The sequence below is a fragment of the Sus scrofa genome, chromosome 10, assembly GCF_054392235.1.
Source record: "Sus scrofa isolate SSC_HxYL_T2T_F1_AM1 chromosome 10, Sscrofa_HxYL_maternal_Yorkshire_Landrace_v2.0, whole genome shotgun sequence".
NCBI classification, from domain to species: domain Eukaryota; kingdom Metazoa; phylum Chordata; class Mammalia; order Artiodactyla; family Suidae; genus Sus; species Sus scrofa.
In genome coordinates, this window is record NC_139392.1 from 35244902 (window position 1) to 35261063 (window position 16162).

The following is a 16162-nucleotide window of genomic DNA, read 5'->3' on the forward strand; positions in this document are numbered from 1 at the left end:
ACGAGGTCAATGGAATGCAGCTTGTGTGATTCAGTGGAGGTGGGCCCTGAGCTTGGCTTGGAGATCCATGTCTGGCTGAGATGTGGTGGACTTGAGAGCACAGGGCTGCCAGAGACAGTAAAGAGGGCACTAGAGTATGAGACATCCTGGTCCAATTTTTTTTTTTTTTTTACCACATCTGCAGCATAAGGAAGTTCCTGGGCCAGGATTGAAACCATGCCACAGGTGCAGCCTGAGCCACAGCAGTGACAATGCCAGATCCCTAACCTGCTGTGCCACTAGGGAACTCTAAGGTGATCTTGAAGCAAAGAGGATGTCGAGAGCTGACAGGGGAGGCCAAGGATAAGGAGGGGGTCCACTGTGGGCACAAGGCTCCAATGTACCATGCGAGGCAAAGGATGGAGGCATTCCAGAGAACCTTAAGCCCCTGCACACCATCAAGTCCTCTACTCCACTTTCTTACAAATCAACCAACAAGGAGTTCCCATCATGCCTCAGGGGTTAACTAGCCTGACTAATATCCATGAGGACATGGGTTCGATCCCTTGCCTCACTCAGTGGGTTAAGGATCCCACATTGCTATGACTGTGGTGTAGGCTGGCGGCTACAGCTTGGATTGGACCCTTAGCCTGGGAACCTCCATATGCTGTGGGTGCAGCTCTAAAAAGACCAATGCCAAAAAAATATATAATCAACCAAGTCCTTACTGAATAAATGCCAAGAACAAACATGCGTGACTCCAACTGGACATGGTTGGTGAGCCCACCCACCCCACCCCCAGTGCAGCTGCTGGTAGCAGGTCAGGACATGGCTGCCTTAGAAAATCTCAGTCCAGACCCAGAGGCAGCATTCCTGGGGCTCATGGCAGATTTACTTGGTTTCCAGGTGATGCCAAGATTCCGGGCTCATGAGACACCTGATCCCCTGTACCACACTGGGCTTGCAAGGCAGTTGATTTCCCACCCCAATGTTCATGGGCTCAGTCACCACTCTCCCCGGCTGACCTCATGACCCCACATTCTGCCAGCACTGCTGCACTGCAAGTCACACACTGCACGTGACACCATGGTGGCAGGAGGTCCAGCAGTTGTAATGTGCTCTGTCCACTGAGGACACCAGGCTACAGACTGGGTGGAAAGCAAAGGTGGGAAGCAGGGAAGTAGACAGTGAACACCTCTGACTCTCCTACACCTTTAAATGGGAGCGGGTCTGCTGTTTTATCAAACAGAATATGCTTTGACAAAGGAGACACTGCCCAGGCCCCCCCTTACCTGCAGTCACCTGCCTGCCACACCATGAGCAGCCCAACAGCACAGAATGCATTCAAGCCCCATGGAGGGTGAAGGATGCCCATCTGGGGGAGGGCAATAAAGCACTGGCAATCTGTTAAGTGATGGCTTCATGTTTGTATTCCAAGGGAAGGTACTGGAGAGTGTCAGCTGCTTTCAAGTTATGAAGGTCAAGGATTTCTTTCCAAATCAGGTCATCTCAGGGCGACCCCTACAAATGTATTTGCATTATGGTATTGAGGTGGAATGAGCAGAAAATGCATTCTGATCCACCCCAGCCTAGACAGGGCATGAGCAGAAACACACAGATCTCTTCAGGCAGTCTGTGGGAGAAAGCTGTCACACATACACCCTATGTCCAACAGAGCCTCTCTGTTCCAACAGCACTGGGCAGGGGACACTGATCAGGCAGTGGGTGGCCACAGAAGGGTAACCAAGGGTAAGAGGAGGGGACAGGGTTCTGGAAGGTGAATCCTCACAGCTGGGCAGACACCAGCCAGGCAGGGGGACGGAAGGCACTGTGGGGAGAGGTTGGGGGCATGGGAGTGGGCTGAGCACCTTTCAGGAAAGAGGTAGCTCTGCCAGGCTGGGGGCAGGTGTGAGCTAAGGGTTTGGAGTCAATGAGGAGGCGGGGTGGGGGTTGTGCCAAATACTGAGAGCTTTGAACAAAGACATGACCAGGGTCAGATGTGTATTTTTGAATGATCTTTCTTGAACCCACACAGACAACTGACAGATATAGACTAAGCAGGAGGCAGGAAGCTCATCATAAGTGCTTCTCAGGCCTCCAGCTGCACCTCAGGAGCACAGGGACACCTTTGTACATGGACAACCACTGGTCCAGGCTCTCTAGCTGAGGTGGGGCCCAGAAGCCCCACATTTTAGAAAGCTCTCCCATTGACTCTGAGGCAGCTGGTCCCACACCTGCCCAAGGACAAGTATCTGAGAATGTGGGATCTCAAGGATGGATGGATAGAGAGACAGCTGGGTGGATGGATAGAGGATAGGTGGGTGGAAGGGTAGGTGGATAGAAGATAAGTGGGTGGGTGAGTGGATGGATGGATAGAGGATGGATGGATGGATGTAGATGGATGGATGGATGGATGAATAAATATGGATGGATGCAGAGAGGATAGGAGGGTGGATGGATGGACAGAGGATCAGTAGATAGGTGGATAAGAGGATAAGTGTGTGAGTGGCTGGATAGATGGAGGATAGGAGGGTGGATGGATAGAGGATAGATGGATGGATAGAGGATAAGAGGGTGGATGGATGGATGGATGGATAGATGGATGGAAAAATGATAGATGGATAGATGGATGGATGGAGAATAGATGGATGGACAGAGGATAAGAGGGTGGATGGATGAACAGATGGACAGAAGATGAATGGCTGAAGGGTGGGTGGGTGGATGAGTAGATGGCGCCACATGCTCTGCTGGGCTCATCAGGCTACCATTCCTACCTCATCCCAACAAAGATTCACAACTATGGCTCTGATATTCCCAGAAGCTGATGTGCGCCACAGACAAAGAGGGTGTGAACACTCTCCCCCATCACAAACACACTCTCTCCTAATGACCTCTCACCTTCCTCTCTTCTCTCAGCCTCAGTAGACTGTGTTTCTTAGATTTTTATAACCTTCCAATCCATATCCTCAAACACCCAGTCCTCCTCCTCCCTCTCCACTCAGGGAAGCACCCAAGGCAGGTTGATGCTAAGGATTTGGCCAGGACATCTGTTCCTTTCCAACCAGCACACAGGCACCTCTTGGACAGCTGCACCCTGCTCACAGAGGAGCCATGCTGACTGCAGGGGCCCAGGCTCCACCCCTCTTCTTGTTACATCTCTCTGTCCCCAGCGAGAGATGTTCTCTGTCAGAGGAGGGCAGACATTCAAGAAAGTGCTGAAGATGCAGCCCTGAATCCATCAGAAAATTGCCTCCAGCTCTCATAAATAAATGATGACAGTGTCATAGAAATGACTATGGGAGAGCAGCAGAATTTCCTGACAAGCCCAAATCTGTACTCCTTCTTTGCTTATTCTTTTCTTTTCTTTTTGTAATTTTTATTTTTTTAAAGTATAACTGATTTTCAGTTCTGCCAATTTCTGCTGTACAGCACAGTGACCCAGTCATATAGATAGATAGATAGATAGATACATAGATACATAGATACATAGATAGATAGATAGATAGATGTTCTTATTCTCATAATATCTTCTATCATGTTCATCTCAAGAAACTGGATAAAGATCTCTGTGCTGTACAGTAGGACCTCATTGCTTATCCATTGTAAATGTAATAGTTTGCATCTATCAACCCCCAACTCCTGTCCATCCTACTCTCTCCCTTCCTTTTCAAAAGAGCAACCAACCCTTTCTCTGCTTTCACAACACCATAGCTGGCCGTTGGATCTCTTCCTGTGCCCAGGACAGTACTGATGATCAGGATGCTGCCAGCCATGGAGGCCAGCCCCTGGCTCAGAAGAGAGAAATAATAACAAGCAGTAAAAAGAGAGCAATCAGAAAATGGGATGGTACAAGAAGAAAATATTCTTCCTTTTGGACAACTAATCCCATTGAGCAAGGTAGTAATTTTCTAGGGCCTGCCACGGTCTCAGACTCCACTTTTCAAATCACCCCCTGGTGGATCAGCTCCCAGCACAGGTCCTTTTTCTGTAGGTCTGTTCTCTTAATGTCTTTCTGTAATGTGGATGATCAGCCCCATCAGATAACACATCCATTAAGGAGGTGGGCTGCTTTAGGTGTTAGGGAAGAGGATGGAAAATAATGCGCACTGCCCAAATAAACTTTATTTTCCTTTTTTCTTTTTGGTTATTTCATGTCTTGGTTTATTAACTAGCTATAGGTCACATAGGTGACAGAGGTAGTGACATTCCTTTTAGTATTTTAGTTTTAAAAGTATGATTACCATAACCCAGCTCTGAATACCAACATATCCTTTCCATAGAATTCTGTGTTTTCAGGGTTATTGAAGTAAAACATAACCAGAAGCTATGATTCCGTATTGATTTCCAGATCAGAAAATGCTTTGTCCCTCCAAGTCATTTAACATCAGTATCCGTACATGCATGGTAAAAGCAGCTTGGTTTTGAGTGGTTTTTCTGGCCACACCTGTGGAATCTGGAAGGTCCCTGGCCAAGGATCAAATCCACACCAATGTTATGTGTCACAGCTATGGCAATGCCAGATCATTAACCCACTGTGCCACATGGGAACTTCCAAAGCAGGTTGTTTTGAGGGTTCCTGTTGTGGCTCAATGGGTTAAGAATCTAACTGGTATCCATGATGATGAGAGTTCAATCCCTGGCTTCACTCAGTGGGTTAAAGGATCTGGCATTGCAGCAAGCTGCAGTAGAGATCACAAGATGCTGCTTGGATCCTGCATTGCTGTGGCTGCAGCAATCCCTAGACTGTGAGACTTCCATCTGTCATGGGTGTAGCCCTAAAAAATAGGGGTGGGGGAGGTTGTTTTTGCAAAATGTTTTGTCATAAAATCCAAATAATCATACCAATATTAACTTCCTGGGTTGGGAATGATTACATAAGTTATGATTTGGGGGAGGCTGGGTGAAGATACACAGGATGCCTATTTTTCCAGTCTCCTCTGAAACCATAATTATTTTAAAATTACTTTTTAAAAAACATGCTAGTCATGGAAACAGGGGATAAACATTTCAGTTCAAATTTTAAAATGAAAATCTAAAAGTTCTTAGGAGAGCTTGGGAGTCACCTAACAATTGTGATACTTTAGTAGGGGGGGGAGGGGGAAATAAGCCCAGTGCAAAGGCTTATTTCCATCTAAGGCTCCTCCCTACTTCCGGCAGTGATAAGTGTTACAAGGCATGTTGCTCTGCTCTTCCCAACTCTGAGACCAAGGAGGCTCTGAATTAGCATCAACTCAAAAGGAGCAGGCGAGAGAGAGGCCCTCAATTTTTGAAAACCCACGGAGAGATCACCGTACACAATTTATTTCCATCGCTCTACATTTGAGGCTGATTCTCACCAACCACACAATCCTGGGTTGGCAGGGTTTCATCTAGCGACTTCCAGGGGCGCCAGTGGGTTGGCTTGGCTCAGGGCGAGCTGGTCCTTCTTCTGCTTCTGCAGGACCTGCTCCTCCCACAGTGCCTGCTCCACCTGATCCACGGTGAGTACTACAGGCCTGTACTTCTCATGGAAGAGCCGCTCCTTGGCCTCTGAGTGCAGCTGGTGGGGCCCGACAACACGCAGATGTGCTGGCAGGTGCAGGAACTCGTCATCCTTGATGTCACAGTCGTGCATCCGGATCCCCAGCACCCACCAGTGGCCCAGGAAGCCCACATCCAAGATCAGGTCAGGGAAGTCCGCCCAGTGGGGATGCAGGTAGCAGCAGCGGGTCTGGTAGGGCTGAACTGGGCGTCAAAGGGTGCCTCGTACACCAGTGAGCAGAGGCCCATGTTCACGTGGCACAGGCAGCCGCGACCCCGCAGCCAGAGCAGCCGCCGCACAAATGCTTTGGAGTCCCAGCTGCGTGTGGCAAGCGCCAGCAGCAGGAGAGGCCCTGGCGCAGCTGCAGTGCCTCCTCAAAAGTTGCCCCGCTTGGCGCTAGGTCGCCGCAGGCTGCCGCACCGCCCAGCAGCCCCACGTACAGGGCTTCCTGCCTGGGCCATGCTCCTGCGCTGCCGCTGCCTCGTCCCTTCAGGCCTCTGCATAGTCTTGGAGCAGCACACAGGTCCTGGCTCCCAACAGTGCCCACACGCCAGGCTTTCTGGCCTCAGCGTCACCCGCCTCCCCAGGGCTTTGGGACAAAAACCTCTTCAGTGCAGCCGCCGCCATCCTCTTCCAGCTTGGAGTCCTGCTCAAATACTCTTATCCTAGGAACCAGAGTCCTGAGGTGCTGATTGCTGTCTTTCTTTTTGCTTTTTAGGCCATACCTGGAGCATATGGAAGTTCCCAGGCCAAGGGCTGAATCACAGCCGCAGCTGCCAGCCCACACCACGGCCAGGGCATGGCCATGGTTCTGAGCCACCGACCCTATAGCTTGTGGCAACGCTAGATTGTTAATGCAGTGAGCGAGTCCAGGGATTGAACCCGCATCCTCACAGACACTATGTCAGGTTCTTAACTCTCTAAGCCACAGCAGGAACTCCTCTCAATTGCTTTCACTCCAATTCTTCAAATTCTACATATGCTTTAGAGCTTAGTAGCCATGGCTTGGAGAAAAGAGAATTCTTTTCTTATTTCTGCCAATTTCTGCTGTACAGCACAGTGACCCAGCCATATATATATATACACACACATTCTTATTCTCATATTACCTTCTATCATGTTCTATCTCAAGAGACTGGATATAGATCCCTGTGCTGTACACCAGGACCTCATTGCTCTCATTGCTTATCCATTCTAAATGTATTTATCCAGAATTATTTCCAATATGTTTCTGGGAAAGGGAACATTCCACCTCACACCAGTCAGAATGGCCATCATTAATAAGTTCACAAGTAACAAATGCTAGAGATGGTGTGGAGAAAAGGGAACCCTCTTACACTGCTGTGGGAATATAAATTGATACAACCTCTATGGAAAACAGTATGGCAGTACCTCAGAAAACTAAATATAGAACTACCATAGGACCCAGCAATCCCACTCTTCAGCACATATCCAGAAAAAACGTTCCTTGAAAAACACACATGCAACTGTATGTTCACTGCAGCACCATTCGCAATCGCCAAGACATGGAAACAACCATCAAGAGATGAATAAATGAAGAAGTGGTATATATACCAATGGAATACTACTCAGTCATAAAAAAAGAACAAAATAATGTCATTCGCAGCAACATGGTTGGAACTAGAGACTCTCATACTAAGTGAAGTAAGTCAGACAGAGAAAGACAAATACCATATGATATCACTTATATCTGGAATCTAACATACAGCACAAATAAACGTTTCCACAGAAAAGAAAACCATGGACTTGGAGAATAGACTTCTAGTTCTCAAAGGGGGAGGGGAAGGGAGGGTGGTGGACTGGGAATCTGGGGTTCATAGATGCAAACTATTGCCCTTGGAATGGATAAGCAATGAGGTCCTGCTGTACAGCACTGGGAAGTATATCTAGTCACTTATGATGGAGCATGATAATGTGAGAAAAAGAATGTATATATGTATGTGTGACTGGGTCACTTGGCTGTATAGTAGAAAATTGACAGAACATTGTAAATGAACTATAATGGAAAAAATAAAAATCATTTAAAAAAATGAAAAGGGAACATTCCATTTTAATAAGCCCTTGCAAGCAGGATCCCCTAACAAACAGTTCCCACAAAGTTCACTGCAGAGTGCAACATCTGTATACATGATGGTTCATTTTATGTGTCCCATGGACTAGGACATGGGAAGATATTTGGTCAAAGCTTTAGTCTGGCTGTGTTGGTGGGGGTGTTCCTGGATGAGATGTACTTGGGAGTGGGCAGATGGAGTAAAGTGGATTGCCCTCCCTAATGTGGTGAGCCTCACCCAATCAGTCGATGGACTGCCTGACTCTAAAAGGGAAGTAGAAAGAATTCTTGCTCTCTCCTGTCTTTGAGAGGGCACTTAGATCTTCTCCTGCCTTCAGACTCAGGAGGGACTTACACCATCGGCTTTCCTGGTCCTCAGGCCTTTGGACTTTGACCGGACTGACATCCTTGGCTCTCTTGGGTCTCCAGGCTGGAGATCTCGGACTGCCTGGCCTCTGTAATTGTGTTGGCCCATTCCCTATAGCACATGCAAGTGGCCTATGTCCTGTTGGTTTTGTTTTCTCTGGGGAACCCAGACTAATACAGTCTTCCTAATTCATGCATTTTTTAACATGTTTATATTGTTCATTCCTGAATCTCTTTCCAATCACTTTATATTTTAGGTATATGTACTTGAGCAATTATTGCAAAGGGTTTTTTTTTCTTGTTTTTACCTATTAAATATTTAAAACTTTTTTTCAGGGCCACACCTGCTAGGGTCCCAGGCTAGGAGTCAAATCTAAGCAGTAGCCTCTGGCCTATGACACAGCCACGCCAATGCCAGATCCAAGCCGCATCTTCAACCTACACCACAGCTCATGGCCATGCTGGATCCTTAACCCTCTGAGTGAGGCCAGGGATCAAACCTACAACCTCATGGATGCTAGTTAGATTCGTTTCCACTGAGCCACGTTGGCACTCCATATTTTTTAATTTTTTATTAAAGTTTAGTTGATTGATAATGTTCAACTTCTGTTGCACAGCAAAGTGATCCAGTCATACCTATATGTAAATTCTTTTCTTTTTCATGCTATCTTCCATCATGTTCTATCTGAAGAGATTGGACATAGCTACCTGTGCTGTACATTAGGACCTCATTGCTTATCCAAACACTTTATAAATATGATGTGAGGGAGTTCCCTTTGTGGCTCAGTGGTTAACAAACCCAACTAGGATACATGAGGATGCGGGTTTGATCCTTGGCCAGTGTAGGTGTGGTGTAGCTCACAGATGCAGCTTAGATCTGGTGTTGCTGTGGCTGTGGTGTAGGCTGGTAGCTGTAGCTCTGATTTGACCCCTAGCCTGGGAACCTCCCTATGCTGCAGGTGTGGCCATAAAAAGAAAAAAAATGTGATGTAAACAGTGACTGTCCCCATACTCAAGAGGATGCTATTTCTCTCTGGACCCTTGAGTTCAGGTAAGAAGCGCACTGAGGCAGCAGGCTGAGGCAGAGGGGGTTGTGGGGTGGGTGGGTGGGGCAGTGACTGGGCCCTGTGTTCTGAGCAGCCTGGTGTGGAGTCCCAGCTAAAGTCCCCTCTGGTGCATTCTCAGCATGTGTCACCCTCCTACGTGCTGGCCTCCCCGTCACTGGCATTGATTTTCCTGCCCAGTGTTTATGAGCCCAGGAATGAGTCAAAGGTAGGCTTGGAATATGCACTAGTCCTCAGTGGGGCTGAGAATCCCTGTCTTCACACACAGAGAAATGCACACGCCTCAGTCTCCTTATGAGGTCCTGACACTTCTGCTTTGATGACTTCTGAGGTTGCTGAAACACACCAGCCAGTTTTACTGTGAGCAACATAAGAAGTCTTTTCAAAGAATCATAAAAATGAAAGAGGTGTGAAAAGCGATCTTTTGGCTTATTATAACTGAAAAGTAATATCCTCGAAAGGAAGAGTGTATCAAATGTAGCCAAATCAATTTAGAACTAGAGCTGGCTTTCCGTCTCTCTGTAAACTGCTATATGAATATTTTTGGGGAAGAAACAGAATATAGATACACATAATTGATTTTTTATGCATTAACTTAGTGAGAGGGTCCCGGGGCTAGTGAGGAAAGGGAGCCCCTGCTGAAGTTGAAACAGCCACACTGGCTGATTTTAACTGGAATTTAGAGCAAGCCCTAAGCCTCCCCCCACCTCTCCTGAGAGAACCCCTGTCAGTTCCTCCCACAGCACCCCTGTCTCACACCATTGGAGTCCAGCTTCGAGGTCCCTGGTCTGACCTCTTTGTCTCCCAGTGGAGGAAGTGGAGGCCTGTAGAGGTCAAATGTGAGTCCGGCCAGTCCTATGGCTAATCACAGAGCTGGAACCAAAGCCTGGGACTCCCACTCACAATCTGGTGCTCCTACCCCTGACCACATTGTCCCACTTTCCTTTTTTCTGTCCTAGTTCATGTCTGTGACTCAAATCATCATAACATCACAGTCTCTTTGAGGGAAAGAAGATCTGCAAATACGCTTGAGACCCCATATCCATTAAAACAGGACTGAGCCAATAGCAATGACGAAATAGTTAATGATCCTCATGGTTCCCCCAATGCTCTTTCTCAGCATCAAGGGGCTGGGGAAACTTTCTTGTCCACAGAATGTTCAAGAATCCAGGCAGTCAGACACGAGACATCCACTGACCATAGTGGGGATCTGCAGAGCATTTCTGGTGATGGAAGACACTTTGAGGAGTTCTGGTGTGGCCCAGTGGGTTAAGAACCCAACTAGTATCCATGAGGATGTGAGTTCAATCCCTGGCCTCACTCAGTGGGTTACAGATCCAGCGTTGCCATGAGCTGGGGTGTAGGTCACAGATGTGGTTTGGATCCTGTGTTGCTATGGCTGTGTTGTAGCCCAGTGGCTACAGTTCTGATTCAGTCCCTAGCCTTGGACCTTCCATGTGCCACAGGTGTGGCCCTAAAGATAAAAAATTTAAAAATATGCTCTTGAGGAGGTCACAACCTAACCCCAGGTATCAGTGCCATGAAATGGAATTAGTCCTGGAGAGCAGAGTGTGTATTGCCCTCAAGGGTAAAAGAACAGAGAGAGAAGCAGGCAGAAAACTTGAGTAAGTCCCTCTTGACCCCACTAAAAGTGAACATCCAATTCCAGCTGCCTTAGGCTGAAATCTATCTTTTTCTCATCACCAGCAATACAGACCAAGTTTCTTTCCAACCACCTAACCACTAAAATATCTCTATTCCTCAACAAGCCTTCATACCAGAAAGGGAACTATTCTCTTGGATGAGAGAATAATCTTCCAAAAAATATTTCCTATTTGTAAAGATTCTAAAAGTTTCATCCTCTGGGCTTGTTAAATTAGCACCAACTAAAAAGCACTGGGAAGGTCCTGAGAGGCTGATGACTCGGGGCCCCTTGACCATCTCCTTTCTGCCAACACACACCACACCTCAACCTCCCCCACCATCTCAAAAACCCCTTGCTCTTACTACTATCTTAACTTATTCTTTATTATTTCTACTTTTTTTTTCTTTTTAGGGCCACACCTGCAGCACATAGACGTTCCCAGGCTAGGGGTAGAATCAGAGCTGCAGCTGCCAACCTACACCACAGCCACAGCAACACTGGATCTGAGCTACAAGTGCCACCGACACCACAGCTTATGGCAATGCCAGATCCTTAACTCACTGAGCAAGGCCAGGGGTAGAACCCGTGTCCTCATGGATACTAGTCAGATTCAATTTCTACTGAGCCACATCGGGAACCCCAATTTATTCCTTTAATGAGTGCACACATTAATATTATCATTCCAGAAATGGTGTGAGCTGGTATTGTATCTGTCACAAGGTATCAGCAACAAGAAGAAGAGACAGAAAGAGGTAATATTAAAGAAATTACATTAGGCAAAACCTATTTGGCAAAGAGTCAATTCTCTAATATTGGTATTTAAAACACAATGGTTCTGGCTGTGGGTGACTTGATAACATAGAACTACTTGACATGCCAGAAGTTTCTGGCTGCCTTGCAGCCAACCACACTTTGGGGCTGGTCCACAGTAACTTGTCAGCCCACCGGAGGCTCCTGACATGACTTCAGGATGATGTCATACTGTAGTGTTGTTTCTGAGCCTGAGACTGTTGAGAAGTTCTATTCTGCAGGTCTGTCCTAAGGTAACATCAGGCTCAAACATTCAGAGGATCCCCTACTCCATGATAGACAGTTTAAGGGCTGCCAAAAAATTTCCAAGAAATTCCAGAAAGACTGAGTGAACTGGGCCCCTAGACTGCCTGGAATGCCTCAACTCTCATGGAGATGGAAGAGTAGGGAAGCTCATTCCAAATGAACCCACCTGGAGAAGAAAACCCAAAGTGGGCCAAAGAAGGCCCTCACTGGAAGAAGAGGTGGTCCCAGAGTCAGAATGCAGTGGAGACATCAATTTAACAATTGCACACTATGAAAATGAACATCAGAATCAATGGGAGGAGTTCCAATTGTGGCCCATCAGGTTCAGAACCTGACTAGTATCCATGAGGACACAGGTTCCATCCCTGGCCTTGCTCAGTGGGTTAGGGATCCGGTGTTGCCATGAGCTCTGGTGTGGGTCATAGACACGGCTTGGGTCATAGACACAGGGGTTGTAGAGACAGTTTGGTTCTGGTATCACTGTGGCTGTGCTGTAGGCCGGCAGCTGTAGCTCTGATTCAACCCCTAGCCTGGGAACTTCCATATGCTGCAGGTGCACCCCAAAAAATAAATAAATAAACAAATAAAATGGGAAAAAGTGATGTGCTTTACAAAGATTCATTTGTAACCTGGGTCTCCACATCAAGATCATTAGTCAGCGTTTCTTGGCCGTCTCTGTTCCATGCTAAATCATCACCAGCTTTGGTAAAATTACAGCTTTTTGTTTTCAAAAAAGGAAAAGGAATAAAGGGAGAGGATATCTGAAAATAGTAGAGTTGGGGAAAGGAAAATTACAATCTGTGTCTATATTCAGTCCATCCACAAACAGTGCTATCACTTCGGGGAGGAGCTAAGGGGCACTGACTCAGAGGATGCTATGACCTCAGGCTTCCTGCTGAGCTGCCTACATCCAGGTCCTGGAAAGTTTGATCTGCAAGCTGTGGCCTTATATTAGGTCAGAAAATCAATTTTCAGGGTCCCCAGCAGCACTTTTTAGAAATGAAATAGAAAGGAAAAGTCAGAGGGCATCCTCTGTGGCAAGAGTGAGTGCTCTTTTGTGTGGTTTTATGAGTTTTATTTGTGCACACATGCTAGTCAGCAATGTACTTCTTTCCATGGTCCATCAAAAAGATTTGAAAACCACTGCTTTAAATATACTTCCCTGTTGGTCTGTGTGAAAATATACATTTACTGCAAATAACCCAGTGGGTGCTTAAGGGCTGAGACTGTGTGCTTTGAGTCCTGACTTTCCCACTGCCTAGCTGTGTAAACTTGGGTAAGTTTCTCAACCTCTCTGTGTTGTGTTAGATCTAAAATGGGTCTTCTAAAGATACTGCCTACATCTAGGGCTATTATGAAAGTCAAGTGAGATGTAAATAAAAGTAAACAAATGGTTAGCTCATGGTAAGTGCATCATAAATATATGTAAGCTGTTATGTTATTATATTCAAACAGCTCCTTAAAGAATGAATACATACAACTTCATAAAGAGGCAATCTCCTAATTTCTTAGAGCCACCTTAATATTCCCAAACATTCCAGCTCATTTTTTATCCTAACTTTCCCTAGAATTAAGTATCTTTGAAAATGACTGCTAAACAAGGAAGCAACATCAAATCTGTCTAGAGTCCTTCTCTTGGCCAAACAGTTAAGACGTAAAACAGTCAATAGTAGCACACAAACACCCAGAGAACCGAACTCTGATTTCTTTAAAGTAAGAGCCAAGCTTGACTGGGAATCTGGGGTGAATAGATGCCAACTATTGCCTTTGGAATGGATAAGCAAGGAGATCCTGCATATGGCACTGGGAACTCTATCTAGTCACTTGTGATGGAGCATGATAATGTGAGAATGAGAATGTATGTATGTATGTGTGACTGGGTCACTTGGCTGTAGAGTAGAAAATTGACAGGACACTGTATACCAGCTATAATGGAAAAAATTAAAATCATTAAAACAAACAAAGACCCAAGCTTGGAGGAGAAATGGGAGGGCTGTCTGCTTTCAGTACCCTGACAGCTCTGGCCTTTGTTTTAAGGCCAGGAGCCCAGCCTGTTCCTGGAGGAAACCTCTCCAGGGCACACTCTGAGTGAGAAATCAGGCACCCCCTGATCCGGGCACAAGGATGTGAACATTCCTGGGCACCAATGCATCAAACCAGAGCCAAGCAGAAAATACTGAGGATTCTAAGATTTATGGAGTCAGGATGCAGAGCCAAATAACAGGTTTCAGATGGATTTTCCAGTAAGAGACAACCCACCAAAAAAATCCAACAAAGGAAATCAAAGGTTTCTCAATTAATTTTGTCTGTGAATTTAGTGCTATGTCATTCCATAATTCAGTGCATTATCACTTGACATATTTAAGAGGTATTGGGGGGGGGAAGGGAAGCTGACTACTGTTACCATTTATTAGGCTAAACAGATTTTTCAATGAAAGCACGGTATCTCCTGGGAAATACAGTAAAGAAACTGTACTTTCTTTACAGTAAGACTAGGCTAGTTACTATAGTAATATTTACTATATTACTAGAGGAATATTTATGTTACTATGTTACTATAGTGATATTCCTGCTATACCAATAGTATGCCATACTATTTGTCACAGCAAATTTATACTAACAAGATACCCCTTAAACCTAGTTTTCTGAAGACACAACAAGTTGGGGCAACACAGGATTTATCTAGCTGGCTTGAAAACTCAGCATTCTGGATTCCATTATCCAGAATCTACAGGAGAACATTGCATACACACTTATAAATACAACAGCAACTTGGCATATTTGGATAGTAATCAGGCTAGGAAACATTTCCCTAGAAACAGGGAGAATGTTTTAATGTTTCAAGAAATAACCAGAGATGAATATAAAGTCTGCTATGTCTGAGCAAGTAAACACAGCAAGAATAAGTCTTAATAGCATAATTTTGACTTGATTAAAATGGATAAAGACCACAGATGTGGCAGTCATAGCACTCCCCATTTGATGCCAGAACTGATATTTTTCCCCTCTTTATTTAATTCACTTTGATTACCCAATTATTCCTAAATCCTTTCACTCAGTTTCAGCTCCAATAAAACTGATAACAATGTGAACTCATAATGCGATTTCACTCCAGTCTCATGCTACTGCTCTATAAAAGCATGCCCAGCCACATAATAAAACTATTCCAGATTGTGATATTATAACAGGGGGAAACAGAATAAACCTTTATCTATTGAAAATAAAGTAAGCCCAGAAAACCATCAGAAAAAATTGAGGATTTCTTCCATCAATGGGGAAGGAGAAGGGAAGATGGTGGCATGGAAATTTCACAGTTGATATAAACTTTAGGATTATCAGTTGAGAAAGATTTGAAGAAGCTGTGGATAAGTGTAAAAACTCATTGATACATTGAAAATGTGGCTCTTTTCAAGCGCAAAGTCTTATCGAGTATAACGACATTCCCTGTCAAGCTAGTTCTGTGACCCTAGATGGGTAACTCCATCTTTCCAGATTTTAACATCTTATCACTGAATGAGACAGCTAGATGATTTATCAGATCTCTTCCAAATCCCATAATTTCTACTCTCTTTTTGGTAAAAATCAGTAGCAACCACTCAAAGCACAAGCACTCAGACTGAAGTGGCCCAGAAGACAACTCATGATTAAATTTTAAAAATTCCAAGAACATATTTTCAAAATACTTGTGATTATTTGTTGTTGTTGTTGTTTTAAAAAAATCAAATGTCTTTCACATCACCAATTATTAGAAAAATGCAATCAAAACTGCAGCGCAGTATTACCTCATTCCAGTAAGAATAGCCATTATTAACAATTCCACACAAAATAAATGACGGCGACGGTGTGGAAAAAATGGGACCCTCCTATACTGTTGGTGGAAATGTAAAATGGTGCAGCCACTATGCAAAACAGTAGGGAGAGTCCTTACCAAACTCAAAATATGATTACATATGATCTAGCAATCCCACTCCTGGGCAAATATCTGGAGAAAACTGTAATTTGAAAAGATACATGCACCCCTATGCTCACAGCAGAACTATTTATAATAGCCAAGACATGGAAGCAACCTAAATGTCCATCGACAGATGAAGAGATAAAGATGTGGTACATAAACACACACACACACACACACACACACACACACACACACACACACTGGAATACTATGTCACTGCCATAAAAAAGAATGAGAAAATGTCATTCTCAGCAAAATGTATGCAACTAGAGATATCACACAATAAGTCAGAAAGAGAAAGACAAATACCATATGATAACATATGTGTGGGATCTAAAAAACTGATATGAACAGAGTTCTGGTCATGGCTAAGAGTAACGAACCCAACTAGTATCCATGAGGACCTGGGTTTGATCCCTGGCCTTGCTCAGTGGGTTAAGGTTCTGGCACTGCCATGAGCTATGGTGTACGTCACAGATGCAGCTCAAATCTGGCATGGCTGTGG

General features: G+C 45.1%; 1 pseudogene; it reads right to left on the reverse strand.

Annotated features, from left to right (window-relative positions):
• Nucleotides 1–5344: 5344 nt before the first annotated feature.
• LOC146398974 (mitochondrial import inner membrane translocase subunit Tim29 pseudogene) lies at nt 5345–6127 on the reverse strand (annotated as a pseudogene).
• Between the last annotated feature and the right edge of the window lie 10035 nt (nt 6128–16162).